Below are 7208 nucleotides of genomic sequence, written 5' to 3' on the forward strand. Positions count from 1 at the left end.
AACACCTTTCAATTGGTATGCAACTAGTTCCACCCTCTCCGACTCCGCAACATGCATCACTTCAAACACTCCTTTAAGATCCTCAATGAAGTTCTCCGGATTCTCAGTAACACCTGAACCTGTGAAGCTTGGTGGGTTCATCCTTAAGAGTTCACGGATCCTTGAAATATCAACCACTTCGTGTCGATTCTCTCTCTGCCCAACATGTTAGGTCACAACTTAATTTAACATCCGAATAGCTTCACGAAAATTAGCATATTTGATCTCTTCTTGGGTTTGCAATTCTTGGGCACTTGGTAACTCTTGTTCCTCAATACTCCTCATAGCTGGACAAACTCTAATTGCTTTTCGTGGAGTCATAATCCTCTAAAAACAGACGCAAACACGAATTAGAAGGAAACGTTTTAGAGATAAACTCTAACGCACGAGATGAGTGTGAAAGAAGTGAGATATCTTCCTAAATGTTGCAGCCTCCTAATTATAGATGTGGCGCGCTTCACATCAATAACTAGGACTCTACAGACACGACTTCATAGACTCCATAGGACTCTTGAACTCTGTGCTCTGATATTAAGTTTGTCACGCCCCGAGCCTACACCCTGGACGTGGCCGGCACTCGAAGACCATTGCTGGCCCCCAAGCGAACCCTTGGCCTGTCTTTTTTAACTCAGCGAAAACCTAACTCAACAGAATTACTCAATGCAATGCAAGGTTATAAAATAACCAAACTGATAAAATCTGGCCAAAAAGGTAACTCGAGTCCCAAAATAGAATATTTAAATATATACATAGATGAGACACTCAAAACTAACTGACTGACTGTCTATGAAGCCTCTAATATACTGAGATGGATGTTGGGACAGACCCTACAACATCCTAATAAAGCAAAACTAAGAGAACAAAATAACCGAGTCCTCCGGAATGCAAAGAGGCTCACCACTGACTCTGGAGTGCTCAACTGGATCAACGGCGTGCTGGATGTTGATCTTGCGTACCTGCGTCTGCATCATAATAAGATGCAGGCCAACTGGAATCAGTACATGAAATGTACGAGTATGCGAGCTAGACCGCTAAACAACAACTTAAGCTTGAAAGGGATACGAAAGAGAACTTACCTTGGCTCTTTTCAACTACTAAGTAACTGAACTCGATATAAAGAAATAAGACACATGCAATATATAAAGCTTGTAAAACTATTTAAAACATGGCGTAAAAATCATATTTATATAATATCATGCAAATACCGTACTTCCTCTAAAAGTCTACTTGTGCAATGCATGAATGTAGTCCTATACCCCCATCCATTCTAAGCAGAACCCCTCGAGGAACCATGCAATTTCTACTGTGGGAGTTCTCTAATCGATAGCCACCACTACATGCTTAAGTAGTGATACAACGTTTACCTCACGTTGCCCAAGGACCATCCTATACCTTGCCGTGATATAGGAAGCTAACTTTACTAAGTGGATCCACTAGCTTAACTTTACGTGATCATCTAAAAAGTATGACCCGTTAAATCCCATGTTGGCTACATGGTTCTTGTGGAGAGTTGAGTTAATATGAACTCGTGTCCCCAATTCGGTGCTCAAGATTACTCCCAAAAATACTTTAGCTCATAAGTGTCTTAAACACATCTTTCTTTAGTTGAGATAATTACTCAAAACATAGCCCAAAGGCTCACTTGGAAACGATGTTCCTTTTACTTGAAAACTAGCCCAAAGGCTCTTCAAAACTCTTTCTAAAAAGAACATCTCTAAACCATATTTTAATATGATTATTGATGACTCGGGATATTCATACTGCTTAAACATTGATGGTATATCTAGAGACCATACTGTTTAAACATTGATGACATACTCAATTTGTCATACTAATCATGTTGTTGAAACTCTTTCGCAAAACTCATCTTTTCTTTAAAAGACATAGTGTTCAAACTGCTCAAAACTCTTTTGGAAATCTCAGTTTCCTCTCATCTTAAATGTGAAAACATTTATAAACTTCTTTGGGAATACTTAGTTCCCTAATAACTTTTCAGAAATAAACTTGACTCTATACTCTTTACTTAACTTGGAACTCTATGCTCTTTACTCAACTTGAAATTCTATACTTAACTTGGAACTTAAGAGCCTTAAAATGAAGTTAAAACGTTCAATAAAGACTCTTGAAAAACTTTAAAGACTTACTTTGACTTGCTTAACTTCTACGTTTAAGTCTTAAAACAAGGTTTAAACATTTGTAAAAGACTTCTTAAAATATGGTTCATGTCGAATTATGGGCATGAACGACTTGACTCGAATGTGTACAAGCTACATGGAACAAATGTATACGACACTTCTCATTCTCTTACTCACTTGATCGAGTCTTGAAACAAGTTATTAGAAATTGTAGAAGACTCCTCAAAAAGACTCGCAGGGCTTTTCTTAGAATATTCGGAAGAATTATCAAAATATAACTCTCAACTCTACCTTGAATTTGAATTATGAATTCAAGATTATGATCATGTTAGGAATGACTTTTAGGTGTTTAGAAGAAGCTATGAGCAGTTAGAATTGAAAAGGAGTGAAGGTGCACTTTAAATGAACTCAAACGGGGCAACCGACGACAAACTGGTTGGGGCAGGTGACCCAGGCGCTAGGGGTGGCGTGGGGCCAGCCCCTAAACTTCAGAGGTGGGTTTGGGGCGCTCTGGCAGGCGCATCGCGCCAGGCCCCCAACCCAGAAATTTCAACAAGTTTATTTTCTCGTTTTCTCACCCTATATCACCTAAAATTGATGGTTTCTTCCCCAATCACTTAGAATCATTAAAACCCTCAATAAACAATAGATTTAACTAAGAATTATATCCGGGAATACGCACCAAACCAACAAGAAACTTCAACAATACAACCACAAACTTTAACCAACACAACCACAAACTTCAACCAACACAACCACAAACTTCAACAAGAACAACCACAAGAATTCAACAACACAACCAATCTTTTCTCGGAATCAAAAAGAGTTTAGCACGTGGGGGAAAGAACTAACCCAACACTATGATCTCACATACCTAATAGCGATCACTCCTAACGATATCCACGACGATCTTTGACGAAACCTTGCTTGATCTTCTCTTTCTCCTCTTCTTCTCCTCTTCACTCACAAACCCTGATTCTCACTCTTTAAAATGAGAAAAACTGATCAAAATCATTCTAACACACTAATATATATCCAAAAGAAAAGGTTAGGGAAAAGACCAAAATTCCCTTACAAATTTCCGGACGGAGTTCCCTGCAAACTGCCCAACTTCCAAAGTGCATAACTGCCTCATACGAACTCGGAATCGAGCATACACGGTGACGTTAGAAAGACGATTTGTCACGACCCGATTTATCAAGTCATGATGGCACCTACTATACCTGAGCTAAGAGTTATGACTGTTCAAAGTTGACCAAAAACTCATTTTTTTGCCATACTTGACCAAATTTTCCAGATTTTTAATTCTTTCCAAAAATGACTATTTCCAATTCCAAGCTTCTTCATAGTTATTTCAAATTGCCGGATGTTACAATATCTCCCCCCTTGGGAACATTCGTCCTCGAATGAGATTACTCTTACAAGGCTAAGGGTGTAACATCAATTCAAACACCTAATAAGCAACTATGCAAACACAACAACAACAACAACATGCTCATTATAATTAAAAGAGCACTAAGAAGGAAATTGATACCTTAATCTGCATTTCCCCCGGCTTCAAAGAGATGTGGATATCTCTTCTTCAACAAATTGGTTCTCCAAAGGACCTTGACTGATGCCACATCCTTCGTTCTCAACTTGCGAACTTGGCGGTCTAAAATCTGAACATGAATATCCTCATGACTCCTTTCATGGTTGAAACTTTCAAACATACCCAATCCTCTACTTCAAACTCTAACGCCTTTCTCCTAACATCAGTGTAGGATTTTTGATGACTCTGTGCCATTTTTTTTCAACATTTCTTAAATCACTTTCACCTTCTCCATAGCTTGATGAACTAACTCTGGATCTATCAACCTTGCTTCACCAACTTCAAACCATCCTAAAATAGATCTACATCTCCACCCATAAAGAGCTTTATAACGAGCCATTTGGATTGTATAATGGTAACTATTGTTGTAAACAACTCCATGTAAGATAAGCAATCATCTCAATTATCCTTGAAATCAATTCCACAATCCACCTTGATACCTCAAAATATCATCTCCCCCTTGTTCAAAAGCCATCACTGCTTGTGAACATTTTGCCTGTAATTTCAGCAAGATAGGGTATGAGTCTTTCTCACCTTCTATTTCTGACACTAATGATAACTCGGCCCTGCTTGTCACTTCTATTCCTTCTTCTGCGGAATCTATAAGTCTGACTCCCAAGCGTGCCAGTCTGTGCACCTCTTTTGCTAACTCTGTCTTTCCTTCTTCAATATGGGCGGTGCTACCCATAGACAACTTTGCTTAAAGAATTAGTAACAACATTAACCTTAGCAGGGTGATAAAGAAAACTCATGTCATAACCCTTGAGTAACTTTAACCACTTTCTCTGTGTCTAAGATTAAGATCATCCTAAGTGAACATACCCACACGAACATCATACAGTAGTGACGCCATATCTTCTAAGCGAAAACTATAGCAACCAACTCTATCTCATCGCATTACACCCTGACTCGCCTAAACTCGACTATTATTCTCAAATCCAATTTAGGTTCAGATACTTAGTATGTACTCACGAACCAAATATCATAACTGGGCGGTAGTCAACTTCTCTTTCCATTCATGAAAGTTTTCCTCACAAGCTTTGAACCATTGAAATATCGTTATTTTCCAATTCAACCTGGTCAATTAAAACCCTTATCTAAAAGATCCCTTCTTAACTGCTCTTTCAACTCCATTCTATATGGCGGAAAAGAGATAGGACAAATATCTGGAATGAGGTCTATGCTGAAATCTATTTCTCTCTCAGGATGAATTTCGGGTAGATTATCAGGAAAAACTTATGGAAACTCTCTTATAATAGGAACTGACTGAAAAAGAGGTATCTTAACACTAAAGTCATTAACTTGATCTAAGTGATAGATACAACCCTTCGAAACTAACTTTCTTGCCCTGAGGTACGAAAATGAAACAACCCTTAGACACTGCTGAACTACTACTCCACTCTATGACTGACTTACTAGGTTGCTCAGGTATAACATCAATGTTCATAGCAACATAAGGAATTTCAAAAGATAAACTCGCTCTGGGGTCTAGCAAAGCAGAATCAACAAAGTCAAAGACTCGAATCATACCAGCGACAACATCTGGTGAATCCTCTTGCTCTATGCGACTGTTGATTGCCTAGAGGCGGTTTGCTCCTTCGCCAGTACTAGAAGTAGCTCCTCTAGGTGCCGTCCTATCTGGGGAAGTAACTGACGAATATTGTGCCCTATTGCCCAGATTTCCACTACCCTACCTGTTCTTTGGGCACTCCTTCATGAAGTGTCCCTCTTATCCACACGTAAAGCAACCTGTCTGGCCCTGACGACACTTCCCTGGGTGGGTTCTACCACACCTAGCACATGTAGGAGCCTTACTACCCCGTAGCAGCAAACTTCCTTGAGGATGGCCAAGTCTAGCCTTGAAACTATAGGAATCTCTATTATACCCATCTTTGTTCTTAGGTGCAGGTGCACTAGCAGATGGTGGAGCAGGTCCCTTCTGTTTTTGTTGGAGGGATTATTGATTAGCATAATTCTTTTGCTGCCTGAACTCGTCCCCTACTATCTTAGCCCTGTTATCCTTAGACTCTTCTCTATCCTTCAACTTAACCTCCTCAACCTGTAGTAAATAAATCATAAATCTTGCTAGGACAATATCCCCTAACAGCATAGCTGCCTTGTCTTCCTTGCTTGACTGGCGAGACAACCCAACAACATATAAACTGATCCTGTTCCTCATGTCAGCAACCATCTCTGTAGCATAGCGGGAAAGTTGTGTGAACTTCAAACTGTACTCATGAACACTCTTAGACTCCGGATTAAGGGTGAGAAACTCTTTTATCCTTGCCTCTCGTAACTCACGAGGAATGAAACGCCCCATGAGAGCACTCTCAAACACAGCCCAACTCACTGCTGGTGCATCTTCAGCCCTATTCTGTTTCCATTGGTCGAACCAGATTCTAGCAACACCCTTCAATTGGTATGCAACTAGTTCCACCCTTTCCAACTCAGCGACATGCATCACTTCAAATACTCTTTTAAGCTCCTCAATGAAGTTCTCTGGATTCTCAGTAACACTTGAACCTGTGAAGCTTGGTGGGTTCATCCTTAAGAGTTCACAGATCCTTGAAATATCAACCACTTCATGTCGATTATCTCTCTGCCCAACATGATAGGTCGCAACTTGACTTAACATCCGGATAGCTTCACAAAAATCAGCATATTTGATCTCTTCTTGGGTTTGCACTTCTTGGGCAGTTGGTAACTCTTGTTCCTCAATACTCTTCATAGTAGGACGAACTCTGACTGCTTTTCGTGGAGGCATAATCCTCTGAAAACACACGCCAACACGAATTGGATGGAAAATTTTTAAAGATAAACTCTAACGCACGAGATGAATGTGAAAGAAGTGAGAAATCTTCCTAAATATTGCAGCCTCCTAATTATAGATGTGGCACGCTTCACATCAATAACTAGGACTCTATAGACACGGCTTCATAGACTCCCTATAACTCTTGAACTCTGTGCTCTGATACCAAGTTTGTCACGCCCCGAGCCTACACCCTGGACGTAGCTGGCACTCGAAGACCATTGTTGGCCCCCAAGCGAACCCTTGGCCTGGCTTTCTTAACTTAGCGGAAACCTAACTCAACAGAATTACTCAATGCAATGCAAGGTTATAAAATAACCTAACTGATAAAATCTGGCCAAAAAGGCAACTCGAGTCCCAAAATAGAATATTTACATATATACATAAATGAGAGACTCAAAACTAACTGACTGACTGTCTATGAAGCCTCTAAAATACTGAGATGGATGTTGGGACAGACCCTACAACATCCTAATAAAGCAAAACTAATAGAACAAAATAATCGAGTCCTCCGGAATGCAAAGAGGCTCACCACTGACTCTGGAGTGCTCAACTGGATCAACAACGTGCTGGATGCTGATCCTGGGTACCTGCGTCTGCATCATAATAAGATGCAGGCCAACTGGCATCAGTA

This window comes from Solanum stenotomum, chromosome 1 (assembly GCF_019186545.1).
Source record: "Solanum stenotomum isolate F172 chromosome 1, ASM1918654v1, whole genome shotgun sequence".
NCBI lineage: Eukaryota > Viridiplantae > Streptophyta > Magnoliopsida > Solanales > Solanaceae > Solanum > Solanum stenotomum.